Source organism: Triturus cristatus, chromosome 5_2 (genome assembly GCF_964204655.1).
Source record: "Triturus cristatus chromosome 5_2, aTriCri1.1, whole genome shotgun sequence".
Taxonomy (NCBI): Eukaryota; Metazoa; Chordata; class Amphibia; order Caudata; family Salamandridae; genus Triturus; species Triturus cristatus.
The window spans coordinates 1048672000-1048686880 of record NC_140588.1 but is presented as its reverse complement, the minus strand read 5'-3'; positions in this window follow the sequence as shown (position 1 = coordinate 1048686880).

Genomic DNA, 14881 nt, shown 5'->3' with positions numbered 1-14881 from the left:
GCATACGCGTGCAGACCCATAGTGATAGTGAGCGTAGATGCGAGTGTACGGTCCGTACCACTACGGGTACGCATACGCGTGCAGACCCATAGTGATAGTGAGCGTAGATGCGAGTGTACGGTCCGTACCACTACGGGTACGCAAACGCGTGCAGACCCTTAGTGATAGTGAGCGTAGATGCGAGTGTACGGTCCGTACCACTACGGGTACGCATACGCGTGCAGACCCATAGTGATAGTGAGCGTAGATGCGAGTGTACGGTCCGTACCACTACGGGTACGCATACGCGTGCAGACCCATAGTGATAGTGAGCGTAGATGCGAGTGTACGGTCCGTACCACTACGAGTACGCATACGCGTGCAGACCCATAGTGATAGAGAGCGTAGATGTGAGTGTACGGTCCGTACCACTACGGGTACGCATACGCGTGCAGACCCATAGTGATAGAGAGCGTAGATGTGAGTGTACGGTCCGTACCACTACGGGTACGCATACGCGTGCAGACCCATAGTGATAGTGAGCGTAGATGCGAGTGTACGGTCCGTACCACTACGGGTACGCATACGCGTGCAGACCCATAGTGATAGTGAGCGTAGATGCGAGTGTACGGTCCGTACCACTACGGGTACGCATACGCGTGCAGACCCATAGTGATAGTGAGCGTAGATGTGAGTGTACGGTCCGTACCACTACGAGTACGCATACGCGTGCAGACCCATAGTGATAGAGAGCGTAGATGTGAGTGTACGGTCCGTACCACTACGGGTACGCATACGCGTGCAGACCCATAGTGATAGGGCCGTACACACGCATCTACGCTCACTATCACTATGGGTCTGCACGCGTATGCGTACCCGTAGTGGTACGGACCGTACACTCGCATCTACACTCTCCATCACTATGGGTCTGCACGCGTATGCGTACCCGTAGTGGCACGGACCGTACACTCGCATCTACTCTTACTATCACTATGGGTCTGCACGCGTATGCGTACCCGTAGTGGTACGGACCGTACACTCGCATCTACGCTCTCTATCACTATGGGTCTGCACGCGTATGCGTACTCGTAGTGGTACGGACCGTACACTCGCATCTACGCTCGCCATCACGATGGGTACACATACGGCAGCACTCCCACAGTGATTTGGGAACATGCACAGGCCCTCTCAGCAGCAGTACGGCGGATTTTACACATCACTGTGGTGATAGGCGACACACATGTAGGAATAGGGCGGACATACTTGTCCATGGATGGACATACTTGTCCAGGAATGGACATCAAGGCATCGTCTGTGCATTACCACATGTGTGGGGCACAGGTGTCACAGGCTGTGATGTGGAACATGCCTCCTGAGTGGAGAAGGCACCAGATGTATGATGAGATGTGTACATGTGTACTGTGTGAGGGTGCAATGTGTGCCAGGCATGCCCTTGACTCCTTTGACATGTGTGCATGTGGGACTGCGCACTTGGGGTGAGCGTCACTGGCATGGCACGGACACCAACACACGGAAGTGTCCCATGATGCCCGGTACAGGGGTCATGACACATGACTTGTCACTACCCACAGTGCACAATGTGACTATGCCATATATGTGTCCGGGATTCACATCAGGTTGATGTTGTAGCACCCTCAAAAGCTGCAGCCGTTGCAGCAACCAACATGTGGCTGTGTGTAGATTGTCATTGCACACTGTTCCCAACACCATGCCACATGTGTTATCGGATGTGAGGTGCACATGTATGCAAGGGACACGGAGTAGCGTGACAAGGCCATGTCAGCAAACTCACAAGGAATGTGTGGTGAGTCATGACATGTGCACCTTCATGGCAAGGTGTGTGGGCTGGACTAGTGTAATGTCATGTGACCTGTGGCTCAAGTGTTCCGCTGCCAGTCTCTGCAATCGGCATCACACTTCTGCTGATGTGTGGGTGTATGTCACTCCTGTCTTGCGTCGGGCAGTGCACTTGCACTGGGACACAGCTATTTCCATGGCGTGGCATGGGGAGGTTCTCAATCACCGTGTGTAGCTGGGTCTTGGAAGGAGTGTCACCTTGCATCCATACGTGTCCTGGGCATGTAGCACATGCCTGACTCCCTATGTGGCATGTGTGTATTGCCAGATTTACATGTGCTCAGTAGACATGAGTTGTTCTCGTAGTGCACTCACTCTTCCTTGTCACTTCCAAATTACTGCAGAGCGCCTCCTGTTGCCCGAAGAATTCCAGACTTGGCCACCATGCAGGAGAATGACAGGATCCGGCTCTACCGCTTCACCCAACCGTTGATTCTGGAGCTGACGGCGAGACTGGCACCACATCTGCAACCGCAGCACAGGTATCCTACGGCACTGACACCCCAGCTGAAGGTAATGGCTGCCCTACATTTCCTTGCCACGGGTACCTTCCAAAATACCATAGCTCATGTTGGTTGCATGTCCCAGAGCATGTTCAGCGGTGTGCTGCATGATTTCTTGGAGGCCATGTTGATTCACCTGGATGACTTCATGAAGTTCCCAACCCCTGAACAGATGACTGAGGTCAAGCGTGGTTTCTATGCCCTGGGAGGGATGCCCCATGTCATTGGGTCCATAGATGGGACACATGTAGGTTTGGTACCACCACACGCACGGGAGGTGGCGTACCGCAATCGGAAGCACTACCACTCCATCAATGCCCTTGTGGTGTGTCTGTCCAACATGGTGATTTCACATGTCTGTGCTCGTTTCCCAGGATCAGCACACAATGCCTACATCATGAGGCGTAGCGGGATGCCTGATATGATGATGCAGCTGCGCAACGAATGGGCATGTGTTGTTGGTGGGTACAGTCTGTCTGTCCTGTATTCTGTTTGGCCGAGCAGCACTACCGCTTCGCCAGTTCTAACGATATCCATGTGCTTTCCATTTAGGGGACGCTGGCTATCCCAACATGCCTTGGCTACTGACACCTCTCCGCAACCCCATCACGCCGGCCCAGCTCCGCTACAACACCGCCCATGGCCGGACAAGGCGAGTGATAGAGAGGACGTTTGGCATGCTGAAGAGCCGATTCCGGTGCCTCCACAAGACCGGCGGCGCACTCCCATATGCCCCGGCAAAGGTTTGCAAGATCTTCATGGTCTGCTGCATGCTGCACAACATGGCAGTTGAAAGAGCTGTGCCACTCATCCTGAATCAACATGACGAGGACCATCCACCCGTGGAGGACGAAGGGCTTGGCAATGGGGCTAGTGATGTGGAGGATGTGGAGCCGCAAGAGGACATCCGGACTCGGCTCATACGCGACTTCTTTGCTTAGTGGTGAGTACCAGTGTCTGAGTGTGCACGCCTTGGTCCCCGTGTGGCATGTGTTGTGATGCGTGTCTCCACCTGCATGTATGGCACGTGAGTCAGAGGTGTGTGTGGGTGTGTCACTGGAGTGATGGTGGCAGTGATGGTAGTATTTCCCCACTCATAATTGTGACCTAGCATCTTGACATCCATACATGTGTCGAGTCAATGCACATGCAAGTGGCTGTGCTTTTTGTGGCTGACTTCTTGTGTGTCTCTCTTCCCCAGGTACCTGCGCATGCCGTCTTCTGGTTGCATTGTTGTGGCACTGCTATTCCTCATGGACATGGCATCGTGGGCTGACTCAGCGTTACAGGCACGGACACGTTTGGAAGTCTCCATGGGGTAAGGGATGCATCTGGGGTGTATTGGGTGTGGCAGTTGTTCACGATGTGTGCACACTGCCCCGGTCGGGGTTTGGTTCCTCTGCAGACATGTGGCATCCCCATGGGACACGACATGCAGCTGGGTACACCTGAATAGATGGGCTGCCTGGTTGTCAGTCATCAGTGATGGGATAGTGGATTGTGATGAAGGCATCAATGTGTGTGACACTGCCCTCGGACACATACGGTTAACATTGTCTTGACATGGCGTGGGACTTCCACATCAGCGGATGTATGGTGTATGGCAGTCTCTCCGTGAGCAGCTGTGGGTATTTAGCTGTTAGCCGACACTTGTGTGCCAGTTCCATGGCTATCACGCATTTGTGCTGCAGAAGGGGGGTGCCAGTGTTGGAGCCACATGTTACTCCACATGATGTGTTCATGTGTACTTCAAGTTGCCTCTGCAATCCCAAAAACATGACTATTAAAGGTGTCCCTATGCCTCCAAGGTGCCATTTCTCAGTCAATGCTGGTGTGTTGGCACGGTGCATCCTGCATGTCTGGCATGGTATTCCCTGATTGTGGCTATGTGTCAATGTGTCGAGTGGCAAGATGCAAGCTGTGTGTGTGTGCTGAGACTGTGTATTGGGCATGATGTCCATGACTGTGTGGGTATTGTGACATGTGCCATCCCCATGCATCCAACGTTGTCCATGACCCCATTCTCTGCATCCACCGGACTCAAGCTTGCAGGACATGGTTCTGCCACCTGTCTACACGTACCTGGGTGCCCCCCAGGACACGGGCCAGGATCCCTGACCTCTGCGCATGACTGTTGCTGTACTCAATGTGTCTGTCAGCACGGTTGTTCGGCCACCCCCTCAGCTGGTTCTGACCATCACGGGTGTGTATGGTGCTCCATGTCTGTCTTGCCTAAAAAACTGTGACCCATGTGTCCTGTGCCAGACTCAGGCCCCAGGGTGTGGATGGTTGAAGTGAACAGATGACTCAGGCATGTTTAGACTGTACAAGACACATGTTAGGTAATAATGCTACCAGCAGGCATCTACTCTTAATAGTGTGATTTATTATTGGGGGGGGGGGGGACAAAGTGAGGGGCTTTCCGGGATTAGGGAATCCAAAGTTCAGTAGGGGAGTTGGTGTCCTTGCCATTGGAAATCCTCAGAGTCCATGCCACAGTCTTTGTCAACATTGGTCAGCCAGTGACCAGCAGGGCCATGTGGCAGAGAATGTCTCTTGATGCTGTGATGCTGTTGCTCCAGTGGGCCAGGTGCCAGGCCAGGTGTCCTGGGAGATGGTGATGTAGCAGCCACCCTCACGGTCCTTTCCGTGGACGACCCGGCTTCCTGCGGGGAACCTCAGCAGCAGGCCGTGACGACGTCTGGGATGCTCCGTCGGATGTTTCCTCCTCCTCCTCATGATCCCTCCCTGTGGGTGGTGATGTTCTCCGCCTTCTGGCACAGGGAGGGTCGGCCATGGTGTCGGCCATCCGACGGAGTTCAGCGTGAATCCCCTGGGACGCCGTCACTTGCTCAGCCTGTCTGTCCTCCATCCTCCGTTGGTGTACCTGTAGACAGGCTATTAGCTCCGCATGTTGCTGGGCCTGCTGGACCTTGATCCCCTCGAGGACGGACACAACCTGGGCCATGCCCGTGGTGTCCTGCCGGTATGAGTCCAGGATGTTACGGACATGGGAAAATACCGGATCCCCAGCCAACTGGTCAGGCTCGCGCCTCCGCCGTCCTCCACTCCCACCACCCCTGCCCACTTGCGTCTGGCCTGCACTTGTGGGCACATCGGGTCTCCGGGACCCCTGAGGGGTGGCATTGGCGTTGTCGCCTGCCTCCTCCTGGGTGCCCGGGACACCGTGTCCCTCCTGGCGAGCCTGGCTGCATTGTGGTGTTGGGGCAGGGATCCTGGGTGTCTCCTGGGATGTGGCAGGAGTGGGGGTGGTGGTTGGCACGGTTGTACCTGACGCAGGTGCTGCAGGTGGTTGGACACCAGAGGGGCCAGGTCGGTCGGGGTCGTCCGCAGAGTGGTGAGAGTGGTCGCTGCCAGTGGGATCGGTCTCCTGCAGATCCGGGTCCTGTGAGTGTTCCCCCCCAGTGTTGGGGGGTGCAGCACGACGTTGACCTGTGTGTGAGAGAGAAAATGTTAATTTGGATCCATGCAACATCCATGTTTCATCCGTTACAAAGTTGGCACATTTCCTCTTGGAATTAGGATCTGTCTTGCATTCCACTCACAGTGCACTTGTGCATGTGTGTGTCCCTTGGGCACCAATTTGGCCCCTTTAACTATGTGTGGCACAGTCTTACTTGCTGCGTCAAGTGTGACTGCAGTCAGCAGTGGAGTGTGCATGTGTGCCGAGCTATGCATTTGCGCCTTCCTTGTAGCACTGTACATGTGCACATGGAGTGGATCCACACACTTATATGATGCAGGTGGCTGTCCTTGTGCTCGTGTACAGGTTGTGACATGGCCCTGCGTTTTGCCATGATGAAGAGGGGGGGTTCTGGCACTGGCCACCCTTGTCTACATGCACGCAGTCCACCTGCTGACGAGCAGACATTCCCACACACCAAAGGACTGATTTGCTCTCCCTGTGTCTCCCTCCTTCTCTGTCCCCCTCTCCCTCCCTCTGTGTGTCAGCCTCCTCCCTGTGTCCATCTTCCTGTGTCTCCCTCCCTCTCTGTCCCCCTCTCCCTCCCTCTCTGTCCCCCTCTCCCTCCCTCTGTGTGTCAGCCTCCTCCCTGTGTCCATCTTCCTGTGTCTCCCTCCCTCTCTGTCCCCCTCTCCCTCCCTCTCTGTCCCCCTCTCCCTCCCTCTGTGTGTCAGCCTCCTCCCTCTGTCCATCTTCCTGTGTCTCCCTCCCTCTCTGTCCCCCTCTCCCTCCCTCTCTGTCCCCCTCTCCCTCCCTCTGTGTGTCAGCCTCCTCCCTCTGTCCGTCTCCCTCCCTCTCAGTCCCCCTCTCCCTCCCTCTGTGTCCCCCTCTCCCTCCCTCCGTGTGTCACCCTCTGTCACCTTGGCCCAGCTTCCTGGGCACACACTGTTAGCAGATCTTTGAGTGGCCCTTGGCCTGTTGATGTGAGTTTGTTTCTGATCTCCCGGCACCCATTTTGTCTGCTGTGTGTCTGTGCGCTGCTGCTGTGGTGGTGTGTGCTGCCACTCTTTCACACTGTTGGCTGTTCATTAGCTGCTGGCATGTGCAAAACAGTGCCTTCACCCCCATGTGTTGATGCAAGGCGTCTGCCATTTGCTGGCAAGTCATTCCTGTGTTGGGACACAGTGTTTGTCTGGCTGTGACCTAGGCCATATGGGCAGAGGGCATTGTTGTCTGCTTTGGAGTCGCACTATGTGATTCTTGGTGCCCAGCCTCCCGCCATCCGGGTTACCGTGTCATGTGTTGTTGTCTTCTGTGGCCTGTGACTTGACATTGTCCAGCTGGGTGCATGGGGCATGGTGGCAGCAGTGGCATGTGCCTGCTCATGGAGTGTGGTTGAGTAATGCGATGGCTTGTGGTGGTTGCGTGCCTGTTATTAATTTTGGTTGTGGTTGCAGTTCCCCCCATGTGAGGTGCGTTGTTTGTGTACTCACCCGGGTCTCGGAGTCCTTCTACTCCTTCAACTGCCTCCACCGGCAGTATGGCCATCACCCTCTCCTCCCAGGGATGGTACTGTACGGCTCTGCGGGAGGGCCCTCCTCCGGTGGCGTTGGCCTGGTCGTGTTCCTCCTGTCTCTTGGCTCTGACCCTCCTCCGCAGATCGTACCACCTGTTCTGGCAATCCTGCTTGGTCCTCCTGGTGTCCGCAACAGCATTCACAGCATCGACGATGGTCTGCCACATGGCTGTTTTGGCTGCCTGGCTGGTGCTTCTGACCAATGTTCCAAAGATCTGTGGCTCGACTCTGAGGATTTGATCAACAAGGACCTCCAACTCTCGGTGACTGAACTTTGGATTCTTGGTAGTGGGCATGGTGAGGGGTGTGGGTGGGGATGGTGTGGGTGTGGGGGGGGGGTGTGGATGTTGGGGGGGGGTGTGGATGGTTGTGTGTGTGTGTGAATGTGATGAGAGGGTGTTTGTGAGGGTGGTCGTGTGAAGGTGTGCAAGTGTAAGATGTGGTGTCGCTTGTAGTCTGGTTCTGTGGTGTCTGGCAGCAGTGGGTCTGTTGCAAAGGCTCATGGTTTGTGTGTATGGGCCCTTTTCATTGGTCCATGGGTGGGTGTGGCAGTGTTTGAATTTTTGGTGGGTGTGTTATAAGGAGTGGTGGTGTATTGGGCCTCTGTTTGTTTTTGACAGTTGCAGGTCAGTGATTGTGTTATTTTAGTGGTTGTTGGCCATGTTTAGTGGCTGTGTGCCTTTCGAATGGTGTATTGTTGAGTTGTTTTGTTTTGTCCTTGTTGTGTACGTGCGTTTTGAGCGTGTGTACGGTGTGTACATGGGCCATTTGGTTGTACGATTTTGTCCTTGTGTGTGGCTTTGTACGACTCGTACATGCGGTTGTGATGTTGGGGCATGGGGTGCGCTCCGTACTTAGGAGGTTGTGTTGGGGGTGCGCCAGGAACGTACTGGGGTGGGGGTACGACTGGAACGTACTGGGGTGTGGGTACGACTGGAACGTACTGGGGTGTGGGTAGACGGGGCTATGACACGTCCTGGGGTGGGGGTGTGGCTCGCACGTACTGGGGTGTAGGTACACGGGGGGTACGACACGTACAGGGGTGGGGGGGTGTCCATGGACGATGGTACGACACGTACTGGGGTGGGGGGGTGTACATTGACGGTGGTACGACACGTACTGGGGTGGGGGTACGACTGGAACGTACTGGGGTGTGGGTGGACGGGGCTATGACACGTCCTGGGGTGGGGGTGTGGCTCGCACGTACTGGGGTGTAGGTACACGGGGGGTACGACACGTACTGGGGTGTAGGTACACGGGGGGTACGACACATACTGGGGTGTAGGTACACGGGGGGTACGACACGTACAGGGGTGGGGGGGTGTCCATGGACGATGGTACGACACGTACTGGGGTGGGGGGGTGTACATTGACGGTGGTACGACACGTACTGGGGTGGGGGTACGACTGGAACGTACTGGGGTGTGGGTGGACGGGGCTATGACAGGTCCTGGGGTGGGGGTGTGGCTCGCACGTACTGGGGTGTAGGTACACGGGGGGTACGACACGTACAGGGGTGGGGGGGTGTCCATGGACGGTGGTACGACACTTACTGGGGTGGGGGGGTGTACATTGACGGTGGTACGACACGTACTGGGGTGGGGGTACGACTGGAACGTACTGGGGTGTGGGTAGACGGGGCTATGACACGTCCTGGGGTGGGGGTGTGGCTCGCACGTACTGGGGTGTAGGTACACGGGGGGTACGACACGTACTGGGGTGGGGGTACGACTGGAACGTACTGGGGTGTGGGTAGACGGGGCTATGACACGTCCTGGGGTGGGGGTGTGGCTCGCACGTACTGGGGTGTAGGTACACGGGGGTACGACACGTACAGGGGTGGGGGGGTGTCCATGGACGATGGTACGACACGTACTGGGGTGGGGGGGTGTACATTGACGGTGGTACGACACGTACTGGGGTGGGGGTACGACTGGAACGTACTGGGGTGTGGGTGGACAGGGCTATGACACGTCCTGGGGTGGGGGTGTGGCTCGCACGTACTGGGGTGTAGGTACACGGGGGGTACGACACGTACTGGGGTGTAGGTACACGGGGGGTACGACACGTACTGGGGTGTAGGTACACGGGGGGTACGACACGTACAGGGGTGGGGGGGTGTCCATGGACGATGGTACGACACGTACTGGGGTGGGGGGGTGTACATTGACGGTGGTACGACACGTACTGGGGTGGGGGTACAACTGGAACGTACTGGGGTGTGGGTAGACGGGGCTATGACACGTCCTGGGGTGGGGGTGTGGCTCGCACGTACTGGAGTGTAGGTACACGGGGGGTACGACACGTACAGGGGTGGGGGGGTGTCCATGGACGATGGTACGACACGTACTGGGGTGGGGGGGTGTACATTGACGGTGGTACGACACGTACTGGGGTGGGGGTACGACTGGAACGTACTGGGGTGTGGGTGGACGGGGCTATGACAGGTCCTGGGGTGGGGGTGTGGCTCGCACGTACTGGGGTGTAGGTACACGGGGGGTACGACACGTACTGGGGTGTAGGTACACGGGGGTACGACACGTACAGGGGTGGGGGGGTGTCCATGGACGATGGTACGACACGTACTGGGGTGGGGGGGTGTACATTGACGGTGGTACGACACGTACTGGGGTGGGGGTACGACTGGAACGTACTGGGGTGTGGGTAGACGGGGCTATGACACGTCCTGGGGTGGGGGTGTGGCTCGCACGTACTGGGGTGTAGGTACACGGGGGGTACGACACGTACAGGGGTGGGGGGTGTACATGGACGGTGGTACGACACGTACTGGGGTGGGGGGGTGTACATTGACGGTGGTACGACACGTACTGGGGTGGGGGTACGACTGGAACGTACTGGGGTGTGGGTAGACGGGGCTATGACACGTCCTGGGGTGGGGGTTCGACTGGAACGTACTGGGGTGTACCTAGACGGGTGGGGGTATACATATACGGGGGGTACGTGTCGGACGTACGGGGGCTGGGGGGAGTGTTGGGCGCGTATGCGGGCACATGTCTCCATGGTTGCTGTAGGAGTTCGGTGCGGACGGTGTTTTTTCCATACGGTTGTAACCTCGGACGCACGGGATGGATCGTGATTCCTAGGTCGGACTTGGTTTTTCACGTTTGTAAGGTAAATCGTCCGAGGACGTGTCGGACACATTTTCCGACCCGGGGACGTGTGGGGAATGATTCCCAGTGCGGTTCGTATGGACTTTTTACCATGCGAATCGTGATTGCCAGTTCGTACGGCACTTGTACGATTCGTACGGTAAAAAGACCCGATACGAGTCGCACGGGGGAATTTTTTACCGGATCGTGATCGGCACCTATGTGTATGACTTAGTTCTTGGAGTGCTTACTGATGATGGGACTGAGAAGTCAAGGGAAAATGGTTAGTTCTTAAGATGCTGGATGTTAGATGGATGGAGACTTCATTGAATGGACAATAAACCAATTTGAATCCAATCGTTCGTGGTCTCTTCTGTTGAGAATGTTTACCACAATATCCCTGTGGGCCTTTTACACTCAGACATACACTCAAAGGTATACTACCAGAATATCTAGTTTTGAATAGTGTGCTATCAAAATATCAAAGCCAGAATATACTTCACAAAATATTGTGAAGGTAAGTATGTTTCACAGGTGGATCTCTCAGTGATATGTTTGCGAGAGGGGAAATCAAATCCTAAATTTTCAGTGTACTCAGCCCCCAGCATTTGGGCATTATCCTTGCTGACTGCTGATTGTCATCAAGGTCTGTTTAGAGATGAAGTTGAAAGTATGTGATACCTCTTCAAGTGTGCACAGGTGAAGGATGAAGATGACCGATAAAAGCAAGGATCAGTCAGGAACTCTACAGTCTAGGGACTGAAAGGGAAAGAGTTAAAGTAGGTGTGTTGGCAGAAGAGTGTATTTCTGGGGTGAGTAGATGTTAAGTAGCACCCTGGTTTTGTGTGGCTGTGAGGACATTTGAAGGTATTTCAAAATATGCTAGAAACAGCAAGAAGGGTTTGGAGCCCTTAGTCATTAGTACATGATTGTGTAGCTGTGAAGGCAACCTGCTGCCACTGCCCATCTCATTCAAGCAGTGTGTTTGGAATTTTTGAAAAGATTGGCAGCTATTTATTTAAGACACCTTAATTGTTGTAAGTGAGACGTGTGTCAAGATTATTGTGCTTGATCAGCAGTGTGCTTTATATGCAGATCAGATTGATATGAATGGCAGACTTATGTGGTGTGGACTTTTTTTGTCTTTGGAGTTTGTGGAGAGTGCAAGCATCCAGCAATGGAAGACAATTCAGCGAAGCACTAGGAGTTCCAGAAGTGGCTTCATCAATTATGCAATGTATTGTGCGGATATTTGGGGATACACAAATGTTGAATCCCTGCAGACGGTGGAAAATGCTTTAAAAAAAAATCTTTTAGCACATCCTTCCAGTTGTTCAAATCATGTAGGTCACTCAGAATTGGGGACTAATTATTTAATAGACCTGGTTAGGATTCAACCATTTCTGCTATGGCACAAAATATGGACCTCAGAACACATGAACTTGAATCGTGCCATAGTTTAGGACTGTGGCAACTCTGAACTGGCCCTAAAGATTCTTTGGTTAAAGTTTATCAATAACTTTATGATAGACATTGGCCGTTCAGAATTCTATGATCGACCTGAATCCCTGTTAAACATCTCAAGGAAAGCCCTAAAAACTTAGAGGCCCATTAGAATGTCGGGCAGATCGCCACCGCCCGCATGGCGGTGATGATCCGCCCGACATTCTTTCCTGCCCGCATGCCAATTCCCCCCGCCATAATACTATGACGGGGGGGACCTCGGCGGACGGAAAGACCGTCCGCCGGTTTTCCGCCGGTAGGCAATATGCCCGATTACCTACCGGGCGGAAAAGCTGTTAACATGGTGGCGTGTCTGGTAGACATTAATATGCAGGCGGGGACATGCCTTGCGGTCTTCGACATTGGGGGCCCGTAGCGGGCCCCAGGGATCCTGGGGGGTGCACATGGGGTGTACCTATGGTAACCACCTGCATTTCAATGTACAACGTGACAGGCACCGCCCGGTGCCTGTCACATTGTGCATTGAAAGGCACAACTTGCTTCTGTGGCATTGCGGCGGGCGGTGCTGAAAGCACCGCCATCGCCCGCCGCAATGTCATGAATGCAGGATGCACCCGCCAGTGTGGCGGGCGCATCCTAATTGTAGTTGCGGGACCGCCGCATGCATTGCGGGTGGTCCCGTTTCCCGGAGGTATGGCGGGCGGATAAGTCCGCCCGCCATACTAATGACCCCCAGAGTGTCTACACCATCTGGAGGACTTGCGACTATGTCTGGAACTGGCCAAACCATCTGTGAAATACATTCAAAGGGTCCTGACCACCTTCTCAATGTAACCTTACCTTTTTACTGTTCTTAACGCCCAACATAGATTTGTTTTAACACGTTTTAGGCTACATATATTCCACCGACTGATAAGCTTCCCAAATCCCAATAACTGGTCAAATGATCTTGTGATAAAGTATCTAATCAATCAACCATGCACAGTGCACTTTTTTGTACATTTTATATGGATCTGAGATGATTTTTTATTGTACCTTTACTGAAATGACTACATTTTAAACAATGTAGGCCGGCTTTTTTATATTTGCAACTACTTCCAAATCTTTATACATGTGTGGTACTTGCACGGTTTCTTAGGGAGATTCAAGTAAGAAGAAACTCCATACTAGCAATGTGTTGATACAAAAATTGTCAGTTATAATGTGAACCGTATTTTTGCCCTTCCGATTTTACTGTATTTTAACTGCTTGTATTTCTCATTATGAATTCTACTTTTTATGCATTCTTTTATGATACACTTGGGGTCCGATTCCGATCCGGGTAGGAAAGCACTCTGACCGAGCCGGATCCGGAGTGTTTTCCGACCGAGCCGGAGTCCTGCATTCCGACTGAGCGAGTACGATGCGGCTGTATGCTGTCGGACTCGGTTCGGTCGGACTCCCATAGAAGTCAATGGGAGCCGGTCGTACGACACGTACATGGGCTCCCATTGACTGAATGGGTACGTCGTGGACAAGGGCGCCCCCTACAGTGGGTACGCATCGGTGCCATCCGCACCGTACATGCCTGTGTTGGGGAGACGCATGGGTCTCCCCCTGTGTCCGAGTCGTAGGGCTGCTGGTGACAGGGGGTCCGACGCGGACCCCCAAAGGCAACCACCCGGACAATTGCGAGCCGGACACTCCGGCTCGTACAGGCTGTCTGACGAGTGCATTGTACTGGCTCGGTCGTGAATTGCATCTATTGCACGCCACGGTTAGCTTACGACCGAGACGTACGGAGCGGTTCGGACACGGAAACGACTCGGTCGGTGAATTTCATGTAGCTCGCATCGTACTTGCTCGCTCGTACAGCTGTACGAGTCGGCCGGAAAACACGCCTACGGCTCGTAGTTTTTCCGGCCGAATCGCGTTCAGTACCCTTCCGACCCGGATCGGAATCGGCCCCCTTGTGTGAATCGAATAAAGATACATTGATTGATTGATTGGTTTCATGCAGCCTTTAACTTTCATAATTCAATGGGAAGAAAAATAGCATGTTTTTGGCCTCCAACGACAGCACAGGTAGATATGTCACATGCCATTTAAACCTGGTGACAACACAGGAAGTTATATTATGCAAGTGAAGTGTAATATGAATGCAATCCCAAAATAAGTTGCCAATCAAATAGCCTTTGTCTGCTACAGTGAAGACATACCAGGAGCATGGCCATCAACAGTAATACACAGCTGTCATTTGCACATGCATAGTTTTGCATACCCAATTTCACACTCGAATGCCAAGACACGTAATGAATCTTTGGAAAGTCATATACTAGATAGAGCTAGCGGACTGTTCCTAACTTTTGTAGTATCATGGTCATATGTGAGAATGAGAAAAAACTCTCACCCCTTTTTTATGCTTACATGTTAGTTGCATACAGATGGTTGCTCAGGTTTTATTGAAGTTTAAAGGAGTTCCTACACTTTGCCTCCTCTGTAGGCACGTGGCAGCCCACCATTTGCATCTTATGCAGAAAGTAAGTAGTCCTCCAAGAGAGGCGTGTTCTCTTTCTGTCTGTAGAATTGCAACTATGATCACTGAATAAGTGGTAGCAAGAGTAGTGCCAGAGACAGACAATGAGAGGTAGAAGTAGTCATTGTGACCCCAACCAATATCTAAATTAAGTTCATGCATTGGTTGATCAACGGATGACTGTCCAACTTCGAGAGATTGAAGGTCATTTTACATGGTTAGAGAAGACTATATAATGGTCTACATGGTGTATACATTATGAATGTGGTGGAAGAGGAAAAAGGTCAGGTATAATGGCAATTGTAAGAAATTGGGTTAATATTTAAGGAGGGTGATGATCCATCTTAAGTAATAAACACAATCCGGCATGGTTGCGACACTCAAGATGGCAGCCGCGAGTTAAGGCTGCTCACGGAACTGTGGTAAATAAAA